The 27,860-nt window shown below is 47.5% G+C and overlaps 5 non-coding genes across 5 annotated transcripts; all 5 read right to left on the reverse strand.

The window, feature by feature from the left end:
- Positions 1–214: 214 nt before the first annotated feature.
- On the reverse strand, positions 215–308 carry LOC136385161 (small nucleolar RNA SNORD116). Its single transcript, XR_010747765.1, has one exon. It is a non-coding gene; the product is annotated as a small nucleolar RNA SNORD116 (small nucleolar RNA).
- Positions 309–10,635: 10,327 nt separating this feature from the next.
- On the reverse strand, positions 10,636–10,729 carry LOC136385162 (small nucleolar RNA SNORD116). Its single transcript, XR_010747766.1, has one exon. It is a non-coding gene; the product is annotated as a small nucleolar RNA SNORD116 (small nucleolar RNA).
- A 2,462-nt stretch (positions 10,730–13,191) lies between these two features.
- LOC136385163 (small nucleolar RNA SNORD116) lies at positions 13,192–13,285 on the reverse strand. Its single transcript, XR_010747767.1, has one exon. It is a non-coding gene; the product is annotated as a small nucleolar RNA SNORD116 (small nucleolar RNA).
- A 5,642-nt stretch (positions 13,286–18,927) lies between these two features.
- Positions 18,928–19,021, reverse strand: LOC136385164 (small nucleolar RNA SNORD116). The gene has a single exon (XR_010747768.1). It is a non-coding gene; the product is annotated as a small nucleolar RNA SNORD116 (small nucleolar RNA).
- A 2,999-nt stretch (positions 19,022–22,020) lies between these two features.
- On the reverse strand, positions 22,021–22,114 carry LOC136385165 (small nucleolar RNA SNORD116). The gene has a single exon (XR_010747769.1). It is a non-coding gene; the product is annotated as a small nucleolar RNA SNORD116 (small nucleolar RNA).
- Between the last annotated feature and the right edge of the window lie 5,746 nt (positions 22,115–27,860).

A 27,860-nucleotide genomic window follows, 5' to 3' on the forward strand; every position in this document is an offset into this window, starting at 1 on the left:
TCAAACTAGGTAAGAGGCACCTGACAAGACAAAGACACTGTCTCGCCCATTAACCTGTGCGCCATTGATCATAAACACCCAGCTAATGACAAGAGAATACTGACAGTCACTCAAGGGGTTCTCCGATGCTGCTACCCCTGTTCTGCGTGCATGTGTGTGACCAGGGAAAGCTGCCCCTCACTCTTACAGTCCCTGGGGCACTGAACGTGCTGGTGGACCTCAGATCCGATGAGAACGACGGTTGGGGTTCTCACTCATTTTGTTCAGCTTTTCCAAGGAATGTTTTTGAGGGGACTCATCATCGATCCCAGCACGTTCCGGGGTCCTGTGTAACTGACCGGGGAGAAGAGGGGAAGAGGAAGGCTCACCTGCCCGAGTGATCCACGGGCACGGGGCACAGCCATGGGCACACTTCCTCCGGGACGCCCACACACCTCCTGTCACCGAGGGAGAGGGAGGTCATCTCTTCACAGCTGACGGTGAACCTTGCACGGCCACTCCGCCTGGGACGTGGAGAGAAATCACACGCTCACTTGAGACATGCGCCCATGTTCTCGGGTAACAAGAATCAGGCTAAGCCTTCCCCCAGGTGAGCCTTGCACCTGTCTGTCGTGCACCTCTGTCCCTGAGAAGTGACTTCAGGCGTGTGTGAGACGCCGAGGGCAGGGATGCAGCTGTGTGTGCATGTGGTCATGGGCAGAGGACTCAGCACCTGACAAAGCACGTCCCCCAGATGCACACCCTGCTTCCCAACAAAGGAAGACTGGCCTTCAGAGACAGAAGACAACTTTGACCTCAAACACCTTCTAAAACGGTTCAGAAACACGGTTTGTTTCACCACTGCTCCTTCCGAACAAATCAGACCGGTTGTACGTTCATTCTCGTCCCGATCGTGGACTTCACATCACCTTAGTCGCAGGGCTGGTGTGGTCTCTGCAAGCTGGCACACATAGTGCACACTTGGTAAAAACCAGCCTGCCCCTTGTACACAGGAAAGAATAACCCCGTTCTGGGACACATATTCCTGACTAGGAAATCAACGACTATGGTAAACACATGAACAGGGAGCTGAGCAACCCAATCTCACCGAGACACAACCCACATGCAGAAGTAAACCTTCTTCCTCTCAAAGCGGAAAACCACTGCACCTAACACACTGAGTTCATTTAGGAGAATTGTCCTCAGTGGCTCATCAGGTTAAATAAAACAAGAATGGCTGTTCTGCACCCGACGGGACCCCCATTAGAGCTCCCCTGAAACTGAGGGCTCAGTCCTCTCCAGGGACTGGGCATTCCCTCATCCAGGAAGTTGCCAGACCCGACCTCGGCAGAAATGTTAGCAGTAGCTGCCTTGACCAAAGGAGGATCCTGAGGCCTGCAAAAACATGGCCTCCATCGCTACGCCGCAGAAGGGGCCACAGCCTGGGCACGGCCGTTGTAGACTTGGATTTTTTCAAGTCAACAGCACTGGTCTCAGGGTGGACCCAACCTCCCTTGGCCGGTCATCACCACCACTGACCTCACGACAGCTCTAATGCTCTTCCGTGCACAAGAGCAAGAACGGAGAGGAAGCACATTTTCCTCCCAAAGATGTGTGGACCTTTCCCGGGAAGTCATCTGTCCCGGGCAGGGGACCTGATAGCATGGAACTCAGGGACTGTGACATGCCCACACTCTTCCACAAAATATGTCACCCTTGTGAACAGAATAGGACATACCCTTGCCAAAAGAGTACTCAGACCGTCTTCGGGGGAATACCATGACATCAAAATATCCATGTCTCTCTCAAAAGTGCAAAGGGTCAACATGATTTTTCTCTGCCACCTGGACCAGAGGTGGCTGCCCTAAAGTCACAGGCAGGGTACATCTTCATGGCACCGGGAATCGAACCGCAGGACATGACTCCTCGGGAACCGACACGACCAATTTCGTGTGTCACGTACGGCACAGCACCACACACCCTGAAGACTTCTGCCACTATGCTCATGTGGGGATGTCACGTGACCAAGCTTAGGTGCCACAGCCACATAGATGAGAACCCCCATGTATTCTGCTTAATCACCCAGGGACAGCCTCATGGAGGGCCAGAAATATTCCTGAAAAGTTAATACACTCGGAGATGACGTCAGAGTAATGGTGGGGTAGGAAGCAATACCGATAAATCTCACCCAAAACTCAACAAGATCTTCAACCAGAAACAGAAAAACCTATCCTTGGAGCCTCCAGATGTTTTGCAATACACCTGAAGGTATGGTCGAGCGAAAAATTGGCTAAATATATAACCAAACCCCGAAGGAAATAGGGAGTGGGAAATGCTCCGCTTTCCTCACTAACCTAAACAGGGCGGCTTTCTCTGGGATACGTGAATATAGAAACTGAGGCGGGCAGAGGGGGTGAATAGATCCAGGCTGTGGCACAAACGGCCGAACCAGGCTCTGGCACGGAGATCTAAGCCGAGGAAAAACTGATCCTGTGACAACCCGGGCAATACAAGCTAACTCTAGCGCCAAACCCAAACAAAGAAAGACAAGCGGGGCAGCCATTTTACCTGCTCTCCTTGACGGTGCGCGCAGCTACTGGGCGAGAGATTTCTTCCTAAACCCCGGGAGTGGGTGCCCGTGTTACCCCACAGAGAGGCAGAGTCAGGGGCCTTTCTGTGGGCCTACAGCGGAGTCTCTGGGCAGCCCCCTCGCTCTAGGAAAGCCGCGCACGGGAGGGAGTGAGAACTAATTCCAACGGTGGAACTTTTACGTGCTTGTAGGGGATTCACTCAGAGGGAAACGCAGCCGACCTCATATCCTGGTCTGCACACGCAGATAGTGAGCGAGAGATTCCTCCGAGTGCCTCGTCAGTGCGTGCCCGTGTTATCGCACAGAGGGGCAGAATCAGGGTCCTTTGTGTGGGCCAAAGCGGAATCTCGGGCCGCCACAGCGCCTTGCAAAAGCCGCGCACGGGGACGGAGCGAGAGCCAATTCCAACGCTGCAACTTTTCCATGCGGTTGGGGGTTTCACTCAGAGCGTGAGACTGCTGGCCGGGTATCCTGGTCTGCGCGCGCAGCCAGTGAGTGAGTTTCCTCCAAGCACCCCAGAAGTGGGCGCCTGCCTGTATTATCGGACAGAGTGGCAGAGCCAGAGGTCTTTGAGTGGGCGGAAAGCCCGCCTGATTATGCTAGCAGCTCTGACTGACTGAGCCTTACCCAGAGCCCTGTGCTGAGTGGAAATAGAGTGGGGAGTTGCCAGCTCTTTGAGCCTCTTACTATCCAGGCAGAGGCAGCAGCAACCCCATAGCTGGATTCTCAGGCTACTAATTGAGGAAGGAAAGACTAGGAGAAAGGCCCCAGGAACACGGACTCTCTCACTGGCGGAGCCTATAAATGCTAATGAGCCTCGACTGCCAACGAGACTAAAGCACAATACATGACATCGCCATAGAGACTTATCAACTGCAAACCTCTACCTGAGCGTGCCAAAGGGGCAGAACCCGGGGTACAGAGTCACTGACCAGGAAAAGGGAGAGAAAAGAAAAAGCAAGAAGATAACCTCTCAAAATCAAGAATAATCCGCAGACTTTATAACCTATCCCATTTTATTATATTTGTTCGTTTGTTTCTCTTATCTTCATTCTTGATATTTTTTTTCCTCCTCCAATTTGGCTGATTAACTCTCTGCCGGTCTTACTCTCTCCTCTCCTTGAACTACACTACCCATAAGTGTTACATCTCCCATTATCTTTTCTCTCCTCTTCCTTTCTCTCTATGTGGGTTGTACTCCAAAACCCTTAAATCTCTCTCTCTCTCTCTCCTCTTTTTTCTTTTGTCTTCTTTTAGTAGTTCCCTCTTTTTTTCTCTCTCTCTCTTTCTTTTCTCCCACTATACTAGTTTCTTCCTTTCTCCTTTACATCTGCTCTCATTCAAACCTCAATAACAAACAAATTATCTTATCTGGGACTCAAACTTATGTTTGTGGCATTTTGGGGGGTTTTTACTTCACCTTTTAAACTCACTAGCAGTGCTCCCATCCCTGGCTCTCCATTTTATCTAGTTCTTGTTCCACTAAATACAATAGTAATTTTTAAATTTGTCCCCCCATTTTTCTGTTTTCCTCTTATTCCTCTCATCATAACTCTTAACAAATCATTTATTCTTGACCCCAATTTTTTCCTTATTTGCTTTTTGTGGGTCCATACCCCCTTCTTTTTCCTTTTCCTTTTTTTTTTGCCCCTTTATTACTTTTCCCCAATTCAGGCCCTCCATTACAGGCATTGTTTGTTATAATTCACAGTTCACCACAAGATTTTCTCAAGAAAGAGGGGAGAGGAGAGGAGAGGAAAAAAGGAGGGGGGGGAATAATTTCCTTTTTAAAAAAAATTTTTATTTTATTTTATTTTTCTTTATTTCATTATTAATTTTTTTTTTAAAAAAACTTCGATTTTTCATTTTTTTAACTTTTTATTCTTTATTAAATCTCATTAATACTATCAACAAAAACCACCTTCAGATGCCATTAAGGAAGAGAAAATCGAATATCATGGATACAAAAGAAAGAGAGGTAACACAGCTAGATGAGGAAAAATCTATGGAGAAAAAATTTAATATATTGGAAACCTTGGAGCTAAATGACAGAGAATTCAAGATAGAAATCCTAAAAATCCTCCGAGATATACAAGAAAACACAGAAAGGCAATTTAGGGAGCTCAGAAAACAACTCAATGAACACAAAGAATATATGTCCAAGGAAATTGAAACTATAAAAACAAATCAAACAGAAATGAAAAACTCAATTCACGAGCTGAAAAACAAAGTAACAAGCTTAGCTAATAGAACAGGTCAGATAGAAGAGAGGATTAGTGAAATAGAAGACAAGCAACTTGAGGCACAACAGAGAGAAGAAGAAAGAGACTCAAAAATTTAAAAAAATGAGATAGCCCTACAAGAATTATCTGACTCCATCAAAAAGAATAACATAAGAATAATAGGTATATCAGAGGGAGAAGAGAGAGAAAATGGAATGGAGAACATACTCAAACAAATAATAGATGAGAACTTCCCAAGCCTGTGGAAAGAACTAAAGCCTCAAGTTCAAGAAGCAAACAGAACTCCGAGTTTTCTTAACCCCAACAAACCTACTCCAAGGCATATCATAATGAAATTGACACAAACCAACAGCAAAGAAAAAATTCTCAAGGCAGCCAGGGAAAAGAAGAATACAACATATAAAGGAAGGCCCATTAGATTATCATCAGATTTCTCAGCAGAAACTCTACAAGCTAGAAGAGAGTAGACCCCAATATTTAAAGTCCTGAAAGAGAGGAACATTCAGCCATGAATACTATACCCATCAAAGCTATCCTTCAAATATGAAGGAGAAATAAAAACATTCACAGATCCAGAAAAGATGAGGGAATTTATCATCAGAAAACCCCCACTCCAGGAATTACTAAAGGGGGTCCTCCAATCAGATACAAAGAACAAAAAAAAACAGAGCCACAAGTAAAAGCTCCAAGAAGAACACAATAAAACCAAATTTAAACTGTGACAACAAAAAGGAAAGGGGGGGAGAAGATGGAGATTAACAGTAGCAATGGACGATGGAGTGCAAAAGTACTCACAAAATAGTTTGTTACAATGAACAGGGTAGGAACCCTTTTCATTACTCAAAGGTAACCACCATTGAAAAAAACCACCACAGAAGCACATGAGATAAAAAAGATAGCAACAAAGGAAAGATGCATGGCATACAACCAAATAAAAACAAAATGTAGAAAAATGAAAGAGAAGGATCAAACAAGACACAAAACTAACAGAAAGCAAGATATAAAATGGCAATAGGGAACTCACAAGTGTCAATAATTATAATAAATGTAAACGGATTAAACTCACCAATAAAAAGGCACAGAGTAGCAGAATGGATTAAAAAAGAAAATCCAACTGTATGCTGCCTACAGGAAACTCATCTAAGTAACAAGGATAAAAACAAATTCAAAGTGAAAGGCTGGAAAACAATACTCCAAGCAAATAACATCCAAAAAAAAGCAGGCGTAGCAATACTTATATCTGATAATGCTGACTACAAGACAGCAAAAGTACTCAGAGACAAAAATGGCCATTTGATAATGGCTAAGGGGACACTGAATCAAGAAGACATAACAATTCTTAATATATATGCACCAAACCAAGGAGCACCAAAATATGTAAGACAGCTACTTATTGATCTTAAAAGAAAAACTGACAAAAATACAATCATACTTGGAGACCTCAATACACCGCTGACGGCTCTAGATCGGTCATCCAAACAGAGAATCAATAAAGATATAGTGGTCTTTTTTTTTTTCTTTTTTTTTTTTTAGAAGCTGGAAACGGGGAGAGACAGTCAGACAGACTCCCGCATGTGCCCGACCGGAATCCACCCCCCACGCCCACCAGGGGCGATGCTCTGCCTAACAGGGGGCGATGCTCTGCCCTTCTGGGGGGTCGCTCTGCCGCGACCAGAGCCACTCTAGTGCCTGGGGCAGAGGCCAAGGAGCCATCCCCAGCGCCCGGGCCATCTTTGCTCCAATGGAGCCTTGGCTGCGGGAGGGGAAGAGAGAGACAGAGAGGAAGGAAGGGGGGGGTGGAGAAGCAGATGGGCGCTTCTCCTATGTGCCCTGGCCGGGAATCGAACCCGGGTCCCCCACACGCCAGGCCGACGCTCTACCGCTGAGCCAACCGGCCAGGGCAACATGGCCTTAAACAAAACACTAGAGCACCTGGATATGATAGACATCTACAGGACATTTCATCCCAAAGTGACTGAGTATACATTTTTCTCCAGTGTACATGGATCATTCTCAAGAATTGACCATATGTTAGGCCACAAAAACAACATCAGCAAATTCAGAAAAATCGAAGTTGTACCAAGCATATTTTCTGATCATAAAGCCTTGAAACTAGAATTCAACTGCAAAAAAGAGGAAACAAATCCCACAAAAATGTGGAAACTAAACAACATACTTTTAAAAAATGAATGGATCAAAGAAGAAATAAGTGCAGAGATCAAAAGATATATACAGACTAATGAAAATGACAATACGATATATCAGAATCTATGGGATGCAGCAAAAGCAGTGATAAGAGGGAAGTTCATATCACTTCAGGCTTATATGAACAAACAAGAGAGAGCCCAAGTGAACCACTTAACTTCACATCTTAAGGAACTAGAAAAAGAAGAACAAAGAAAACCCAAAACCAGCCGAAGAAAGGAGATAATAAAAATCAGAGCAGAAATAAATGAAATACAGAACAGAAAAACTATAGAAAAAATTAATAGAAAAGATCAACAAAATTGACAAACCCTTGGCAAGACTCACCAAGGAAAAAAGAGAAAGAACTCATATAAACAAAATCCAAAATGAAAGAGGAGAAATCACCACGGACACCGTAGATATACAAAGAATTATTGTAGAATACTATGAAAAACTTTATGCCACTAAATTCAACAACCTAGAAGAAATGGATAAATTCCTAGAACAATACAACCTTCCTAGACTGAGTCAAGAAGAAGTAGAAAGCCTAAATAGACCTATTAGTAGAGAAGAAATAGAAAAAAACATTAAAAACCTCCCCAAAAATTAAAGTCCAGGCCCTGACGGCTATACCAGCGAATTTTATCAAACATTCAAAGAAGACTTGGTTCCTATTCTACTCAAAGTCTTCCAAAAAATTGAAGAAGCAATACTTCCAAACACATTTTATGAGGCCAACAGAACCCTCATACCAAAACCAGGCAAGGATGGCACAAAAAAAGAAAACTACAGACCAATATCTCTAATGAATACAGATGCTAAAATACTAGCAATTCGAATACAACAACATATTAAAAAAATAATACATCATGATCAAGTGGGATTCATCCCAGAATCTCAAGGATGGTTCAACATACGTAAAACGGTTAACGTAATACACCATATCAACAAAACAAAGAACAAAAACCACATGATCTTATCAATAGATGCAGAAAAGGCTTTTGATAAAATACAACACAATTTTATGTTTAAGACTCTCAACAAAATGGGTATAGAAGGAAAATATCTCAACATGATAAAGGCCATATATGATAAACCATCAGCTAACATCATATTAAATGGCACTAAACTGAAGGCATTCCCCCTTAAATCAGGAACAAGACAGGGTTGTCCACTCTCTCCACTCTTATTTAATGTGGTACTAGAGGTTCTAGCCAGAGCAATCAGACAAGACAAAGAAATAAAAGGCATCCATATTGGAAAAGAAGAAGTAAAGGTATCACTTTTTGCAGATGATATGATCCTATACATCGAAAACCCCAAAGAATCCACAAACAGACTATGAGAAACAATAGGCCAATACAGTAAGGTCGCAGGATACAAAATTAACATACAGAAGTCAATAGCCTTTCTATATGCCAACAATGAAACAATTGAGAACGAACTCAAAAGAATAATCCCCTTCACGATTGCAACAAAAAAAATAAAATACTTAGGAATAAACATAACAAAGAATGTAAAGGACTTATATAATGAAAACTATAAACCATTGTTAAGGGAAATCGAAAAAGATATAATGAGATGGAAGAATATACCTTGTTCTTGGCTACGAAGAACAAATATAATCAAGATGGCTATATTACCCAAAGCAATGTACAAATTTAATGCAATTCCCATCAAACTTCCAATGACAATTTTTAAAGAAATAGAGCAAAAAATCATCAGATTTATATGGAACTATAAAAAACCCCGAATAGCCAAAGCAATCCTAAAGAAAAAGAATGAAGCTGGGAGCATTACAATACCAGACTTCAGCAAGAGAAACTGATAACAAAATAAACAGAAAGCTAACTAAATGGGAACTGATATTTTCAAACAATAGCTCAGATAAGGGCCTAATATCCAAAATATACAAAAAACTCATAAAACTCAACAAGAAACAATCCAATAAAAAAAATGGGAAGAGGATATGAACAGACACTTCTGCCAGGAAGAAATACAAATGGGCAACAGATATATGAAAAGATGCTCATCTTCGTTAGTTATTAGAGAAATGCAAATCAAAACTGCAATGAGATACCACCTCACACCTGTTTGATTAGCTATTATTAGCAAGACAGATAATAGCAAATGTTGGAGAGGCTGTGGAGAAAAAGGAACCCTCATACACTGTTGGTGGGAACGTAAAGTAGTGCAACCATTATGGAAGAAAGTATGGTGGTTCCTAAAAAAACTGAAAATAGAATTACCTTATGACCCAGCAATCCCTCTACTGGGTATATACCCCCAAAACTCAGAAACATTGATAGGTAAAGACACATGCAGCCCCATGTTTATTGCAGCATTGTTCACAGTGGCCAGGACATGGAAACAACCAAAAAGCCCGTCAATAGATGACTGGATAAAGAAGATGTGGCACATATACACTAAGTAATACTACTCAGCCATAAGAAATGATGACATCGGAACATTTACAGCAAAATGGTGGGATCTTGATAACATGATATGAAGCGAAATAAGTAAATCAGAAAAAAAACCAGGAACTGCATTATTCCATACGTAGGTGGGACATAAAAGTGAAACTGAGAGACATTGATAAGAGTGTGGTGGTTACAGGGGGGAGGGGGGAATGGGAGAGGGAAAGGGAGGGGGAGGGGCACAAAGAAAACTAGATAGAAGGTGGCAGAGGACAATCTGACTTTGGGTGATGGGTATGCAACATAATTGAACGACAAGATAACCTGGACCTGTTATCTTTGAATATATGTATCCTGATTTATTGATGTCACCCCATTAAAAAAATAAAATTATTATAAAAAAAGTAAACCACAATAATATGTACACTTTAATGTGAAACCAGATAACTTCCCAGAGTGAGCAATCCACATGATTGCAATATAGACTTTCAAGGTAAGAAGATGATTGGGAGTATATATTAAATATTAGATTTATTTTATCAAGTCTTAATATTATTAAATAATTGCAGTCCCCTTAAAAAAAAAAAAAAGTTAATACACTCGGCTGATGCAGAATGACACTTCGTGTCCCATGCAACTTGATGGACCTGACCTTTCCCACTCAGCCCTTCCCGTTCACGTCATCGTACACGTCATCCGAACATCATGATGACTCTGCCCTTGGTCTCCAGAAAGACGGGGTGAGTGTGGTAAACCCAGGAGCAGGGAGCTGCAGCAACACAGCCACGCCCCTCCGCCCAGCCACACTCACTCTGGGACTCCCATTCCTGACCAGGCCCCAGAAAGCAACAGCCTTGGTCTGGCATGGGCTGTCAGAAACCGTAGAACTAACTCCCCTTCCTCCCTTCCTGAACACAACACTCCAGAACCAACATCTGCACTGGGAACCTGGCCCACACAGATCTGAGTCCTGAGCTCACAGGGCCTCAGCCTTGACCCCACTCCCTACTCATTGGGCCCTGAATGGGTGCCAGCCAAGTGGACAAAACATGGCCATTCGTCCCAACAACTCATCCTCAAACCACATGGACACAAGGAAAATACAACAGGAAGACTGCAGGATCTGGAATGCTGACACTCTGAATGGTGCCCATGTGAGTGTGACAAGGGGGAAGCTGCCCCTCACTCTTACAGTCCCTGGGGCACTGAACGTGCTGGTGGACCTCAGATCCGATGAGAACGACGGTTGGGGTTCTCACTCATTTTGTTCAGCTTTTCCAAGGAATGTTTTTGAGGGGACTCATCATCGATCCCAGCACGTTCCGGGGTCCTGTGTTACTGACCGGGGACAAGAGGGGAACAGGAAGGCTCACCTGCCCGAGTGATCCACGGGCACGGGGCACAGCCATGGGCACACTTCCTCCGGGACGCCCACACACCTCCTGTCACCGAGGGAGAGGGAGGTCATCTCTTCACGGCTGACGGTGAACCTTGCACGGCCACTCCGCCTGGGACGTGGAGAGAAATCACACGCTCATTTGAGACATGCACCCAGTTTCTCGGGTAACAAGAATCAGGCTAACCTTTCCCCCAGGTGAGCCTTGCACCTGTCTGTCGTGCACCTCTGTCCTTGAGAAGTGACTGCAGGCGTGTGTGAGACCCCGAGGGCAGGGATGCAGCTGTGTGTGCATGTGGTCATGGGCAGAGGACTCAGCACCTGACAAAACACGTCCCCCAGATGCACACCCTGTTTTCCAACAAAGAAAGACTGGCCTTCAGAGACAGAAAACAACTTTGACCTCAAACACCTTCTAAAGCGTTTAAGAAACACGGTTTGTTTCACCACTGCTCCTTCCGAACAAATCGCACCGCTTGTACGTTCATTCTCGTCCTAATCGTGGATTTCACATCACCATAGTCGCAGGGCTGGGGTGGTCCCTGCAAGCTGGCACACGCAGTGCACACTTGATAAAAACCAGCCTACCCCTGTCCACAAGAAAGAACCACCCCGTTCTGGGACTCAGATTCCTGACTAGGAAGTCAACAACTACGGCAAACACATGAACAAGGAGCTGAGCAACCCAATCTCGCCGAGACAGAACCCACAGGCAGAAGTAAACCTTCTTCCTCTCAAAGCGGCAAACCACTGCACCTACAACCCTGAGTTCATTTAGGAGAACTGTCCTCAGTGGCTCATCAGGGTAAATCAAACAAGAATGGCTGTTCTGCACCCGACGAGACCCCCATTAGAGCTCCACTGAAACTGAGGGCTCAGTCCCCTCCAGGGACTGGGCATTCCGTCATCCAGGAAGATGCCAGACCCGACCTCGACAGAAATGTTTGCAGTAGCTGCCTTGACCAAAGGAGGATCCTGATGCCTGCAAAAACACGGCCTCCATCGCTACGCCGCAGAAGGGGCCGCAGCCTGGGGACAGCCGTCCAAGTCTTGGATTTTGTGCAAGTCTACAGCACTAGTCTCAGGGTGGACCCAGCCTTCCTTGGCCGGTCATCACCACCACTGACCTCACCACAGCTCTAATGCTCTTCCATTCACAAGAGCAAGAACGGAGAGGAAGCACATTTTCTTGCCAAAATCATGTGGAGGTTTCCAGGTAGGTCATCTCTTCCGGGCAGGGGACCTGGTAGCACGGAACTCAGGGACCGTGACATGCCCACACTCTTCCACAAAATATATCACCCATGGGAATATAATAGCACACACCCTTGCCAAAATAATACTCAGACCGTCTTCGGGGGAATAACATGACATAAAAATATCCATGTCTCAAAAGAGGAAAGGTCAACAAGGTTTTTCTCTGCCACCTGGACCAGAGTTGGCTGCCCTACAGTCACAGGCCTGGGCACATCTTCAGGGCACTGGGAATCGAACCGCAGGACATGATTACTCGGGAACCGATATGACCAATTTCATGTGTCATGTACGGCACAGCACAACACACCCTGAAGACTTCTGCCACTACGCTCATGTGGGGATGTCACGTGACCAAGCTTAGGTGCCACAGCCACATAGATGAGAACCCCCATGTGTTCTGCTTAATCACCCAGGGACAGCCTCATGGAGGGCCAGAACTATCCCTGAAAAGTTAATACACTCGGCTGGTGCAGAAGGAGACATCGTGTCCCATGCAACTTGATGGAATCACACAGGACCTGACCTTTCCCACTCAGCCCTTCCCGTTCACGTCATCAGTCATCGTACATGTCATCAGAACATCATGATGACTCTGCCCTTGGTCCCCAGAACCGTCCCTGGTGGCCGTCCTCCAGGAGGACGGGGTGAATGTGGTAAACCCAGGAGCAGGGAGCTGCAGCAACACAGCCACACCCCTCCGCCCGGCCACGCCCACTCTGGGACTCCCGTTCCTGACCAGGCCCCAGAAAGTAACAGCGTTGGTCTGGCATGGGCTGTCAGAAACCGTAGAACTAACTCCCCTTCCTCCCTTCCTGAACAAAACAGCCCAGAATCAACATCTGCACTGGGAACCTGGCCCACACAGATCCGGGTCCTGAGCTCACAGAGCCTCAGCCTTGACCCCACTCCCTACTACTTGGGCCCTGAATGGGTGCCAGCCAAATGGACAAAACATGGCCATTTGTCCCAACAATTCATCCTCAAACCACATGGACACAAGGAAAATACAACAGGAAGACTGCAGGATCTGGAATGCTGACACTCTGAATGGTGCCCATGTGAGTGTGACCAGGGGAAGCTGCCCCTCACTCTTACAGTCCCTGGGGCACTGAACGTGCTGGTGGACCTCAGATCCGATGAGAACGACGGTTGGGGTTCTCACTCATTTTGTTCAGCTTTTCCAAGGAATGTTTTTGAGGGGACTCATCATCGATCCCAGCACGTTCCGGGGTCTTGTGTTACTGACCGGGGAGAAGAGGGGAACAGGACGGCTCACCTGCCCGAGTGATCCACGGGCACGGGGCACAGCCATGGGCACACTTCCTCCGGGACGCCCACACACCTCCTGTCACCGAGGGAGAGGGAGGTCATCTCTTCATGGCTGACGGTGAATCTTGCACGGCCACTCCACCTGGGATGTGGAGAGAAATCACACGCATATTTGAGACATGCACCCAGGTTCTCAGGTAACAAGAATCAGGCTAACCTTTCCTTCAGGTGAGCCTTGCACCTGTCTGTCATGCACCTCTGTCCCTGAGAAGTGACTGCAGGCGTGTGTGAGACCCCGAGGGCAGGGATGCAGCTGTGTGTGCATGTGGTCATGGGCAGAGGACTCAGCACCTGACAAAGCACGTCCCCCAGATGCACACCCTGCTTCCCAACAAAGGAAGACCGGTCTTCAAAGACAGAATACAACTTTGACCTCAAGAACTGTTTGGACTGTAAATGGCAAGAAGCCATTGTAGATTCGAGGCTTAGCAAAAGGGTAAGTTCTCCCCCCTCCACCTCCGTATTTAGCTATGATGCTGAATATATGCATCCACTCTACTTGCTTCCTTGGGTTGCTGGAAGCAATATACATGGCCTTCCTCTGACTCTTTGTTTGTTTCAGATGTTGGTAGAGTTCACTAATATCCTGTTTTTGCCTTGGGAGAGTTCCTGTCTTAGCCTTGGTTGTGCAACGTTGTATCAAAGTCCTTGATTTGCATATGGCTATATAATAAAGGGAACTGGGGTTCTGGAGCACTCAGATACTGCCAGGCATGTTGAAGAGTCCTCCCAGCCCCATCGATTTCGCAGCGTTATAGGAGCCGCGCTGGTCTGCAGCAAGTGGCGCCCAAACAGACAACTTGAGTACGAAGAAACTCAAACTGAAGGAAGGTGACAGAACTCCCCAAAGTGAAGTACACACAGTGAGTAAAGAAAGTTTTTGGATAAAGTGTAGTTGGGAGTAAAAGATTATGGGACAGATAGGGTCAAAAATAAGGGACCTTTATGTAGAAATGTTTCTGTATGAAGACAAATCGTTGTCTGAAGAGTATCAGGGTGAGCTGGAAACAGAGGGATGTGAATACGAGTATAACTTGGAGTCTGAGGATGGCAGGGGGATGAAAAATCCGTGGCTATGGCTGCCTTAGCCGCGGGGCCTCCTCTGCCCTTGGCTTCTTCCTACATTCCACCCTCTGCTCCTCCGTTCCCTTATCGGGCTGATTGCGGAGTCTATAGCTCAAAATCTGGGAAATCCCCTCCCCAACAATCTATAGACCAGGTTCGAAATGTAGGGGAAACAATAAATGGCTTTACCCCTTTTCCTGTTGTAGAAAGACAGGACGATACAGGGAGACTAGTGCGAGAACATGAACCTGTACCTTTTAGAACTCTGAAAGAGCTTAAACTTGCTTGTGTTCAGTGTGGGCCTACTGCCCCTTTTTCACTTGGTTTATCAGATATCATTAGTACAAAGGCTCTTCCCCCAAATGACTGGAAGATGATTGCTTGTGCTTGTCTCTCCGGGGGTAATTATTTGCTGTGGAAGTTAGACTTCCATGAAAAGGCCGTAGAGGTAGGGGAGAAATCTCAGCATAGCCAACCTGAGCCGCCAGTTACGGTGACTATAGAATTTGAGAATGGATAGGAGACTCAGGCATTAGGAAAGTTACAGCTTTTCCTGTCATGATCTGATTTTCTTTAATGTTTTAACTATGATCTTCTGAACTATCATTTTGTTTCTTTCTTGTTCTTTGCCTGGAAGTTGAGGCGGAGGACCTGTGTTGGATCTGACTATAGAAAATATCCCAGCTGCCTGACCTCTGGTGGCGCAGTGGATAAAGCCTCGCTCGACCTGGAAATGCTGAGGTTGCCGGTTCAAAACCCTGGGCTTTCCCGGTCAAGGCACATGTGGGAGTTGAAGCTTCCTGCTCCTCCCCCTTCTCTCCCTCTCTCTCTCTCCTCTAAAATGAATGAATAAATAATAATAATAATAATAAAAAGACTGTTGCTCTAACAAACAGTTCTGATAGGGCAGAAGGTCCAATTCAAGGGATTCCCACTGATTTAAAAAAAAAAAAAAAGAAAAAATATCCCAGCAGCTGCTGAGAACAAATTTTCTCGGGGAGATTTTGTTTAGTCACATCCTTCAGTCTCTCTGTCTGAAAATGCCCTGACTAATATCAGGCAGCATCTTTCTAATCTGGCTGTGCTCTGAAATTCCAGGTTTCTCTCTGGTTAGTCTGGTTCATCTAATTCTTGTTTCTGTTTAGTCTTTGTTCAATGCTGTCAAAATGTGTCTGTTTTTAAGGACTGAATTAAGGTTTTTTTGCATGCAAAAATTGGGAATGCTGGCTCTAATATTTAGAAAAAATAAAATGTTTTTAGAACTTGTAAGGAGCACTCATTTAAATTTAAATAGAATAGAATGTAGATCCTTAAGACTTACTGATTTGGTTAGTGCATTGTGAGGTGTGTTCAGAGTTAGGAGCCAAATAGCAACTTAAGTATTAGGAAACTCCTGCAAATCCTCTTTGTCATGCTCTTTTTACTTTAAATTTTGTGAATACTGATGTACAGGGTCATTCAGCAGCTTAGAGACTCTGGAAGCCTGCAAGGAAAGCCTTCCCTGAAGTGCGATGGAGGGACCCACTCACAGGAATCTGGCAAGGGCCAGACCCTGTTCTCTTATGGGGCCGAGGATATGTGTGTGTTTTTCCTAGGTCTGCTGAAGCTCCTCAGTGGATCCCTGAATGACTGGTGAGACACCATGGTTCTGGATGAGAGATTCACTTCACAAGAGCAGTTGTATAAGACTTATTTTACTATGCTCTCTTCCCTTTCTCAATTATTATCTAATTTTTTTAATGTTTTAGATCATTTTATTTCTTTCCTGCTCCATTGCCTGAAAAGAGGGCAAAAGGAGGGACTGATTTGGGTATTGCTGAACAGAAATCTCATACGACCGTCTTGAGATTTTTCAAGAGAGATCTCTGTTTAGTATATATCCTTATTACGTTCCTATTAAGGTAGCCTTACTTAAGATCAAGCAGGCCATAGTTTAATCTCTAAAACCCGGGGTTGCACTCTTGATTTGTGTGACTGTATGTAAAGTTTTTGTTTAAAGTCTAAGTGCCTTTGTTTATTAGGCCTGAATTAAGTCCTTACATGAAAAGTAATAATAATAATAATTTTGGAAATGCCAGCTCTAGTATTGAAAACAAAATAAAAATAATTTCATTTCCCTACATAAATATAATTTTGTTTAGAATAAGTAAAGCACACACATTTTGGATCCAAAAGACTTGCTAATTTAGCCAGGCTGCTCCAGGCCCAAGTGGAAGGCTTGAAGCAGCTTAGATTTACATAATAAAAGTGTAAAGACTTTTTTTGCTCTAGGAGAATAATAAAGATCACACTGGGAATTTTCAGTTTTGATATGTAATCTCTAAAGAGCCTGTTAATTAATGTTAAGGGGGTATTTTGATAAGTGTGGAAATGTTGCTAAAAGGCGCAACTACTCAGTATCATACCCAAATATGGAGAAGGAGGGGGGAGAATTTAGGATTTTGCTAAGTCTCGAATCTACAATGGCTTTTTGCCATTTACGGTCCAAAACAAAGAACCTTATAAAAGAGTTAAGAAACACGGTTTTTTTCACAACTGATCCTTCTAAACAAAGGTTCTACATATATCCTCGTGCTGATCGTGGATTTCACATCACCTTAGTCGCAGGGCTGGAGTGGTCCCTGCAAGCTGGCACACGTAGTGCACACTTGATAAAAACCAGCCTGCCCCTGTCCACAAGAAAGAACAACCCCGTTCTGGGACTCAGATTCCTGACTAGGAAGTCAACGACTACGGTAAACACATGAACAGGAAGCTGAGCAACCCAATCTCGCCGAGACACAACCCACAGGCAGAAGTAAACCTTCTTCCTCTCAAAGCGGCAAACCACTGCACCTAAAACACTGAGTTCATTTAGGAGAACTGTCCTCAGTGGCTCATCAGGTTAAATAAAACAAGAATGGCTGTTCTGCACCCGACGGGACCCCCATTAGAGCTACACTGAAACTGAGGGCTCAGTCCCCTCCAGGGACTGGGCATTCCCTCATCCAGGAAGATGCCAGACCCGACCTCGGCAGAAATGTTTGCAGTAGCTGCCTCGACCAAAGGAGGATCCTGATGCCTGCAAAAACATGGCCTCCATCGCTACACCGCAGAAGGGGCCGCAGCCTGGGGACAGCCGTCGAAGACTTGGATTTTGTGCGAGTCAACAGCACTGGTCTCAGGGTGGACCCAACCTCCCTTGGCCGGTCATCACCACCACTGACGTCACGACAGCTCTAATGCTCTTCCATGCACAAGAGCAAGAACGAAGAGGAAGCACATTTTCCTCCCAAAGACGTGTGGACCTTTTCTGGGAGGTCATCTGTCCCGGGCAGGGGACCTGGTAGCACGGAACTCAGGGACTGTGACACGCCCACATTCTTCCTCAAAATATATCACCCATGGGAACAGAATAGGACACACCCTTGCCAAAAGGATACTCAGACCGTCTTCGGGGGAATACCATGACATGAAAATAACCATGTCTCTCTCAAAAGAGCAAAGGGTCAACATGGTTTTTCTCTGCCACCTGGAACAGAGGTGGCTGCCCTACAGTCACAGGCCTGGGGACATCTTCATGGCACTGGGAATCGAACCGCAGGACATGATTCCTCGGGAATCGACATGACCAATTTCGTGTGTCACGTACGGCACAGCACAACACACCCTGAAGACTTCTGCCACTACGCTCATGTGGGGATGTCACGTGACCAAGCATAGGTGCCACAGCCACATAGATGAGAGCCCCCATGTGTTCTGCTTAATCACCCAGGGACAGCCTCATGGAGGGCCAGAAATGTCCCTGAAAACTTAATACACTCGGCTGGTGCAGAAGGAGACATCATGTCCCATGCAACTTGATGGAGTCACACAGGACCTGACCTTTCCCACTCAGCCCCTCCCCTTCACGTCATCAGTCATCGTACACGTCATCAGAACATCATGATGACTCTGCCCTTGGTCCCCAGAACCGTCCCTGGTGGCCGTCCTCCAGGAGGACGGGGTGAGTGTGGTAAACCCAGGAGCAGGGAGCTGCAGCAACACAGCCACGCCCCTCTGCCCAGACACGCCCACTCTGGGACTCCCGTTCCTGACCAGGCCCCAGAAAGTAACAGCGTTGGTCTGGCATGGGCTGTCAGAAACCGTAGAACTAACTCCCCTTCCTCCCTTCCTGAACACAACACCCCAGAACCAACATCTGCACTAGGAACCTGGCCCACACAGATCCGGGTCCTGAGCTCACAGGGCCTCAGCCTTGACCCCACTCCCTACTCATTGGGCCCTGAATGGGTGCCAGCCAAGTGGACAAAACATGGCCGTTCGTCCCAACACCTCATCCTCAAACCACATGGACACAAGGAAAATACAACAGGAAGACTGCAGGATCTGGAATGCTGACACTCTGAATGGTGCCCATGTGAGTGTGACCGGGGGGAAGCTGCCCCTCACTCTTACAGTCCCTGGGGCACTGAACGTGCTGGTGGACCTCAGATCCGATGAGAACGACGGTTGGGGTTCTCACTCATTTTGTTCAGCTTTTCCAAGGAATGTTTTTGAGGGGACTCATCATCGATCCCAGCACGTTCCGGGGTCCTGTGTTACTGACCGGGGACAAGAGGGGAACAGGAAGTCTCACCTGCCCGAGTGATCCACGGGCACGGGGCACAGCCATGGGCACACTTCCTCCGGGACGCCCACACACCTCCTGTCACCAAGGGAGAGGGAGGTCATCTCTTCACGGCTGACGGTGAACCTTGCACGGCCACTCCGCCTGGGACGTGGAGAGAAATCACACGCACATTTGAGACATACGCTCAGGTTCTCGGGTAACAAGAATCAGGCTAACCTTTCCCCCAGGTGAGCCTTGCACCTGTCTGTCGTGCACCTCTGTCCCTGAGAAGTGACTGCAGGCGTGTGTGAGACGCCGAGGGCAGGGATGCAGCTGTGTGTGCATGTGGTCATGGGCAGAGGACTTAGCACCTGACAAAGCACGTCCCCCAGAGGCACACCCTGCTTCCCAACAAAGGAAGACTGGCCTTCAGAGACAGAAGACAACTTTGACCTCAAACACCTTCTAAAACGGTTAAGAAACACGGTTAGTTTCACCACTGCTCCTTCAGAACAAATCACACCGGTTGTACGTTCATTCTCGTCCTCATCGTGGATTTCACATCACCTTAGTCGCAGGGCTGGGGTGGTCCCTGCAAGCTGGCACACGCACTGCACACTTGATAAAAAACTAGCCTGCCCCTGTCCACAAGAAAGAACAACCCGGTTCTGGGACTCAGATTCCTGACTAGGAAGTCAACGACTACGGTAAACACATGAACAGGGAGCTGAGCAACGGAATTTCGCTGAGACACAACCCACAGGCAGAAGTAAACCTTCTTCCTCTCAAAGCGGCAAACCATTGCACCTAAAACACTGAGTTCATTTAGGAGAACTGTCCTCAGTGGCTCATCAGGTTAAATAAAACAAGAATGGCTGTTCTGCACCCGACGGGACCCCCATTAGAGCTACACTGAAACTGAGGGCTCAGTCCCCTCCAGGGACTGGGCATTCCCTCATCCAGGAAGATGCCAGACCCGACCTCGGCAGCAATGTTAGCAGTAGCTGCCTTGACCAAAGGAGGATCCTGATGCCTGCAAAAACATGGCCTCCATCGCTACGCCGCAGAAGGGGCCGCAGCCTGGGGACGGCCGCCGATGACTTGGATTTTGTGCCAGTCAACAGCACTGGTCTCAGGGTGGACCCAACCTCCCTTGGCCAGTCATCACCACCACTGACCTCACGACAGCTCTAATGCTCTTCCATGCACAAGTGCAACAACGGAGAGGAAGCACATTTTCCTCCCAAAGACGTGCGGACCTTTCCCGGGAGGTCATCTGTCCCGGGCAGGGGACCTGGTAGCACGGAAGTCAGGGACTGTGACACGCCCACACTCTTCCACAAAATATATCACCCATGGGAACAGAATAGGACACACCCTTGCCAAAAGAGTACTCAGACCGTCTTTGGGGGAATACCATGACATGAAAATATCCATGTCTCTCTCAAAAGAGCAAAGGGTCAACATGGTTCTTCTCTGCCACCTGGACCAGAGGTGGCTGCCCTCAAGTCACAGGCCTGGGCACATCTTCATGGCACTGGGAATCGAACCGCAGGACATGACTCCTCGGGAACCGACACCACCAATTTCGTGTGTCACAAAATTGTGCACAGTACAACACACTCTGAAGACTTCTGCCACTACGCTCATGTGGGGATGTCACGTGACCAAGCTTAGGTGCCACAGCCACATAGATGAGAACCCCCATGTGTTCTGCTTAATCACCCAGGGACAGCCTCATGGAGGGCCAGAAATGTCCCTGAAAAGTTAATACACTCGGCTGGTGCAGAAGGAGACATCGTGTCCCATGCAACTTGATGGAATCACACAGGACCTGACCTTTCCCACTCAGCCCTTCCCGTTCACGTCACCGTACTCGTCATTAGAACATCATCATGACTCTGCCCTTGGTCCCAGAACCGTCCCTGGTGGCTGTCCTCCAGGAGGACGGGGTGAGTGTGGTAAACCCAGGAGCAGGGAGCTGCAGCAACACAGCCACACCCCTCCGCCCAGCCACGCCCACTCTGGGACTCCCGTTCCTGACCAGGCCCCAGATAGTAACAGCATTGCTCTGGCATGGGCTGTCCGAAACCGTAGAACTAACTCCCCTTCCTCCCTTCCTGAACACAACACCCCAGATCCAACATCTGCACTGGGAACCTGGCCCACACAGATCCAGGTCCTGAGCTCACAGGGCCTCAGTCTTGACCCCACTCCCTACTCATTGGGCCCTGAATGGGTGCCAGCCAAGTGGACAAAACATGGCCATTCGTCCCAACATCTCATCCTCAAACCACATGGAGACAATGAAAATTCAATAGGAAGACTGCAGGGTTTGGAATGCTGACAGTGTATATGGTGCCCATGTGGAAATTCATGGAACGTCACTGTGACCTTTTCTCTTCTTGACCTCTGGTTCCCTGTCAGGACATCAGTCACACCCTATCTGGAGAGCAGAGCTAGTTCTACAAAACAGCCCAGGGGTGCCCACCATGCATGTTGACTGGGTGGGTCGTTGAATTACAGGAGCTGCCAATGGCCCCCAATCCCAAGGTAGCTGCAATTTCCTCACTTAGCCCGAAGTCAAGTCAGGTACCGTTACGATCAGCTCTAGAACTGTAATCAGGAAGTACAGGAGCTTTCCACCTCCACAGACAGAACCCCAAGGGCTACATCTGAAGCAAGATCCAGGTCAGGACACAGACATGCCATTGTCTTACTGGGGCTGTGTCATGACCACACTAGAGAACTTTCAAACTAGATAAGAGCCACCTGACAAGACAAAGACATTGACTCGCCCATTAACCTGTGCGCCATTGATCATAAACACCCAGCTAATGACAAGAGAATACTGACAGTCACTCAAGGGGTTCTCCGATGCTGATACCCCTGTTCTGCGTGCATGTGTGTGACCAGGGGAAGCTGCCCCTCACTCTTACAGTCCCTGGGGCACTGAACGTGCTGGTGGACCTCAGATCCGATGAGAACGACGGTTGGGGTTCTCACTCATTTTGTTCAGCTTTTCCAAGGAATGTTTTTGAGGGGACTCATCATCGATCCGAGCACGTTCCGGGGTCTTGTGTTACTGACCAGGGAGAAGAGGGGAACAGGAAGGCTCACCTGCCCGAGTGATCCACGGGCACGGGGCACAGCCATGGGCACACTTCCTCCGGGACGCCCACACACCTCCTGTCACTGAGGGAGAGGGAAGTCATCTCTTCACGGCTGATGGTGAGCCTCGCAGGGCCACTCCGCCTGGGACTTGGAGAGAAATTACACGCACATTTGAGACATGCGCTCATGTCCTCAGGTCACAAGAACCACACCAGCCTACTCCAAGGTAATCCTTGCAGCTGTCTGTCACACACCTCTGTCCCTGAGGAGTGAGTGCAGGCGTGTGTGAGACCCTAAAGGCAGGTAGGTAAGCAGGTGTGTGTGCACGTGGTCCTGGGCAGAGGACTCCTCCCCCTGACCAGACGTCCTGCAGCACACCGTCCTTCTGAACGACAGAGGACAGGACCTTCAAAGAAACCATCCGACTCTGACCTCGAGGGACATCTAAAAGAGTCAAGATCTCCTTTGCTGTTGCTACTTCTGACTAAGTCCCACCTCCTCTGTGCCCATGGCTGGTGTGACGTCAGGTGGATATCGTCTCCCTGTCGTGTTCACAGGTGATCTTCCCTGGACAGAAACATGAACCCCAACATAATGTCTGGCACTGCTGACAGGTTCCCAGGACCAAAGCGGCCCATCTCAATCTGAAGTGGCCATGGGACTTCTGGCTGTGCACCTCTTCTTGCTAACCAAGTCAAATCTCCCAGCAGAACAAAAAGATCCCAGAGGGGAGTCTGCGGTCTTCACTTACCGGGGCCCTCAGACAGGAGGGAGCCACCGTCCGTCCAACGTGCATCCTTGATGCAGGAACACTCAGGAATGCGGGTGTAGCAGGTTTACTGGGGACCTGATGACCTCAGGGGTCTCCACAAGCCTGACACACCGGATCCAACGTCCCAGAGAAGGTGGATGTGTCCGTCCACTGTTGGCATGAAACCCCCACATGCCGCTGGAGACCCACAGTTCCAGTTCTCTCTAGTGGGCGCCTGAAGTCTTCCATCAAATGGCAGGACTTGGGGCAAAGGGACGCTTTCCTTGTGAGCAGCCCACGGGCATGGTGCACACGCAGGACCACAGTTCCTCCAGGACTCCCACACCCCTTCGGCCATTAAAGAGGAGGGAGGTCTTGCCTGACCAGGCAGTGGTGTAGTGGAGAGAGCGTGGTTTGAAGCCCCGAGGTCACTGGCTTGAGCACGGTCTCCATCCAGCTTCCGCACAAGGTCGCTGGCTTGAGCAAGGGGTCGCTCACTCTCTGCTGTAGCCCCGCCGGTCAAAGGCACATATGAGAAAGCAATCAATGAACAACTCCGGGGCCGCGGTGAAGAACTGATGCTTCTCATCTCTCCCCCGATCAGTCTATCTGTTCCTCTCTCTGTCTCTCTTGCTAAAAAGAAGAGGAAGGGCTTCTTTTCTTGGTCAATGGAGTGCCTTGCTGCTGCCAGGATAGTTTAGAGCAGGGGTCCCGTGGGCCGCATGCGGCCCCCTGAGGCCATTTATCCGGCCCCCGCCGCACTTCTGGAAGGGGCACCTCTTTCATTGGTGGTCAGTGAGAGGAGCATAGTTCCCATTGAAATATTGGTCAGTTTGTTGATTTAAATTTACTTTTTCTTTACTTTAAATATTATATTTGTTCCCGTTTTGTTTTTTTTTACTTTAAAATAAGATATGTGCAGTGTGCATAGGGATTTGTTCATAGTTTTTTTTATAGTCCGGCCCTCCAACGGTCTGAGGGACAGTGAACTGGCCCCCTGTGTAAAAAGTTTGGGGACCCCTGGTTTAGAGACATCATGCCTGCTTGAGAAACTGACTTCAGGGCAGTCCCTGTAAGGGTCGGTCACAAATAACACCTTCATCAGGCCAGTGTGTTGTTTTATGCCCCACGGCAAACCCTGATGGGAACAGATTACAGTCTGGGAGCTCCTCCACCTGTGGCCTTTTGTGGCGCAGTGCCTTCTCAGAAAATTCAAGCCTAGTTGGTCAAAGTAACATCTTGACTGGAACACAAAACTCTTGTGAAATAGACTCAAATACTGTGTGCGCATGGTTCCCAGGTATCTTTATGGAGCACAAGTCTTACGTTACTTTTTAGCCATCGCAACATGGGAGTCCCCACATTGTCCATTCTTTGCAGTGTTTCTATTCCAAAGGATAAACTCACGTATCTAGCTCATTATGAAGACTGTAAGGATAGGTAGAGCAAATATCTCCTTCACAAACAAGCACAGATGAACATAAGCTTGCTTGACAAACACTTGTGTCTAATGGACTCCATTTAGGGAGATAAAATTAACCCAGAGCTTCATACAAAAACCTTTTCAAATTATATCTCTGCCCTGGCCGGTTGGCTCAGCGGTAGAGCGTCGGCCTAGCGTGCGGAGGACCCGGGTTCGATTCCCGGCCAGGGCACACAGGAGAAGCGCCCATTTGCTTCTCCACCCCTCCGCCGCGCTTTCCTCTCTGTCTCTCTCTTCCCCTCCTGCAGCCAAGGCTCCATTGGAGCAAAGATGGCCCGGGCGCTGGGGATGGCTCCTTGGCCTCTGCCTCAGGCGCTAGAGTGGCTCTGGTCGCAATATGGCGACGCCCAGGATGGGCAGAGCATCGCCCCCTGGTGGGCAGAGCATCGCCCCTGGTGGGCGTGCCGGGTGGATCCCGGTTGGGCGCATGCGGGAGTCTGTCTGACTGTCTCTCCCCGTTTCCAGCTTCAGAAATGAAGAAAAAAAAAATAATAAAATAAAAGATTAAAAAAAAAAAAAAATTATATCTCTGATAAAACATTTGTTTTCATAGTAACAGATTGAACTCTTCCAACTCAACAAGAGGACAGGTAACCCGATTAAAATCTGTGAAAAACATTTTAAGAGACATTTTTCCAATGAAGACATACAAGTGGACCAATCAAGCTATTACAATATATCCAACCTCATCAGCGACTGAGAAATAAAACAGGAAATGAAAAGTGATGTGGGTGACCATGTCAGTGTAAGAGCTACTCCAAATATATGAGGAATCAACTTTGGAAATCTGGAAACTCACCCAAAAACTGGGTCTCTCTTTTTTTTTTTTTTTTTTTTTTTTAATTTTTACTCATTGATTTTTAGGAAGAGAGAGAGAGAGAGAGAAACATCAATTTGTTGTTCCACTTATTTATGCATTCCTTTGTTGATTATTGTATGAGCTCTGACCAGGGATTGAACCCTCAACCTTCATGTATCAGATTAATGCTCTAACAGTGGTCGGCAAACTCATTAGTCAACAGAGCCAAATATCAACAGTACAGCGATTGAAATTTCTTTTGAGAGCCAAATTTTTTAAGTTTAAACTATATAGATAGGTACATTCCTTATCAAGGTAGCGCCCACACTTGGTATTTTGTGGAAGAGCCACACTCCAGGGGCCACAGAGCCGCATGTGGCTCGCGAGCCTCAGTTTGCTGACCAGGCCACCGATTGAGCTACTGGGCCAATTTCTTAACAAAGGGAAAAAAAAAAAAACGGTTTAATATCTGAAACCAGGGTACAGTATACTTTTTTTTTTGTATTTTTCCAAAGTGAGAATCAGGGAGGCAGACAGACAGACTCCCACATGAGCCTGACTGGGTTCCACCCAGCATGCCCACCAAGAAGCGATGCTCTGCCCATCTGGGGCGTCGCTCTGTTGTAACCAGAGCCATTCTAGCACCTGGGGCAGAGGCCAAGGAGCCATCCTCAGCGCCCGGGCCAACTTTGCTCCAACAGGGCCTTGGCTGTGAGAGGGGAAGAGAGAGACAGAGAGGAAGGAGAAGGGGGAGGGGTGGAGAAGCAGATGGGCGCTTCTCCACCTGTGTGCCCTGGCTGGGAATCGAACCCGGGACTCTCACACGCCGGGCTGATGCTCTACCACTGAGCCAACCAGCCAGGGCAGGGAACACTATACTTTTTAATTTTCCCTGATCTCATCTCATACTCCCCAGCTCATTGGTATTTTAAAAACAACAGACCGTGTTCCTGGTACGTAGGTTCTAGAGACAGCAGAAATGGCCTCATCTCCACAGAACTGTAAGTATTTCTTTTGATTTCTATGTTGCCTCCCTAAGAGACGACGTCAAAACCTTGGCTTTGTTTCTCCTAAGTCAGAATGCACTCAGTGCGATAGCACAGCTATTTTCAACATTTTTTCTTTTTTTTTTATCACAAGAAACACTTAAACTAATAACTAAAATTCTACAACATGACCAAAAATATAATTTTTGCCAATCTGACAACAAAAAAATAGGTATCATTCTGATTCAGTCACACCGACAAACAGGGATTGTGTTGCTGTTGCCATTTTTTATTTGGCAATCTAGGTAAAATGAGGTTCCTGCCCCTGATAAAAATAAATGGGCAGAGATTGCATGTTTTAAAAATGGTCTCGGCATACCATGGTACGCTGTGGTGCAACTGGTTGAAAATTGCAGCTGTAGTGGATAGATGGGTGGCGATTTAAGTGTTATTGCTGCTTCCTGGTGCAATGGATAACAGTTTTTTTTTTTTTTTTTCATTTTTCTGAAGCTGGAAACAGGGAGAGACAGTCAGACAGACTCCCGCATGCGCCCGACCGGGATCCACCCAGCACGCCCACCATGGGGCGATGCTCTGCCCACCAGGGGGCGATGCTCTGCCCATCCTGGGCGTCGCCATGTTGCGACCAGAGCCACTCTAGCGCCTGAGGCAGAGGCCACAGAGCCATCCCCAGCACCCGGGCCATCTTTGCTCCAATGGAGCCTCGGCTGCGGGAGGGGAAGAGAGAGACAGAGAGGAAAGTGCGGCAGAGGGGTGGAGAAGCAAAATGGGCGCTTCTCCTGTGTGCCCTGGCCGGGAATCGAACCTGGGTCCTCCGCACGCTAGGCCGATGCTCTACCGCTGAGCCAACCGGCCAGGGCTGGATAACAGTTTTATCAAAAAAGAAACTGACTGGCCCTGGCCGGTTGGCTCAGTGGTGGAGCGTTGGCCTGGCGCGTGGGGGACCCGGGTTCGATTCCCGGCCAGGGCACATAGGAGAAGTGCCCATTTGCTTCTCCACCCCCCCTCCCTCCTCTCTGTCTCTCTCTTCCCCTCCCGCAGCCAAGGCTCCATTGGAGCAAGGTTGGCCCGGGCGCTGGGGATGGCTCCTTGGCCTCTGCCCCAGGCGCTGGAGTGGCTCTGGTCACTGCAGGGTGATGCCCCAGAGGGGCAGAGCATCGCCCCCTGGTGGGCAGAGCGTCGCTCCTGGTGGGCGTGCCGGGTGGATCCCGGTCGAGCGCATGCGGGAGTCTGTCTGACTGTCTCTCCCCGTTTCCAGCTTCAGAAAAAAAAATATACAAAAAAAAAAAACAAAAAAAAAAAACTGACTAGCCCTGGCTGGGTAGCTCAGTTGGTTAAAGTGTCATCCTGATATCCCAAGGTTGTGGGTCCTATCCCCAGTCAGGGCACCGACAAGCATCAACCAATGAATGCATCAATAAGTGGAACAACAAATCAATGTTTCTGTCTGTCTCTCTCTCTCTGTGTGTCTCTCTCCCCACTTCCTCTCTTTAAAATCAATCAATAAAAATGGAAATAAATAAACTGACCAAAACCCTACAGGGAGAGGCTGGGGATTGGGAGGTTCCTGTGGAATAATTGCTAACAGAAGATCCAGTGTACTCTGGGGAATTTATACGGGCAGCTCCCATGGAGAGCTAACGTTTATACTC

Source organism: Saccopteryx leptura, chromosome 13 (assembly GCF_036850995.1).
Source record: "Saccopteryx leptura isolate mSacLep1 chromosome 13, mSacLep1_pri_phased_curated, whole genome shotgun sequence".
Taxonomy (NCBI): domain Eukaryota; kingdom Metazoa; phylum Chordata; class Mammalia; order Chiroptera; family Emballonuridae; genus Saccopteryx; species Saccopteryx leptura.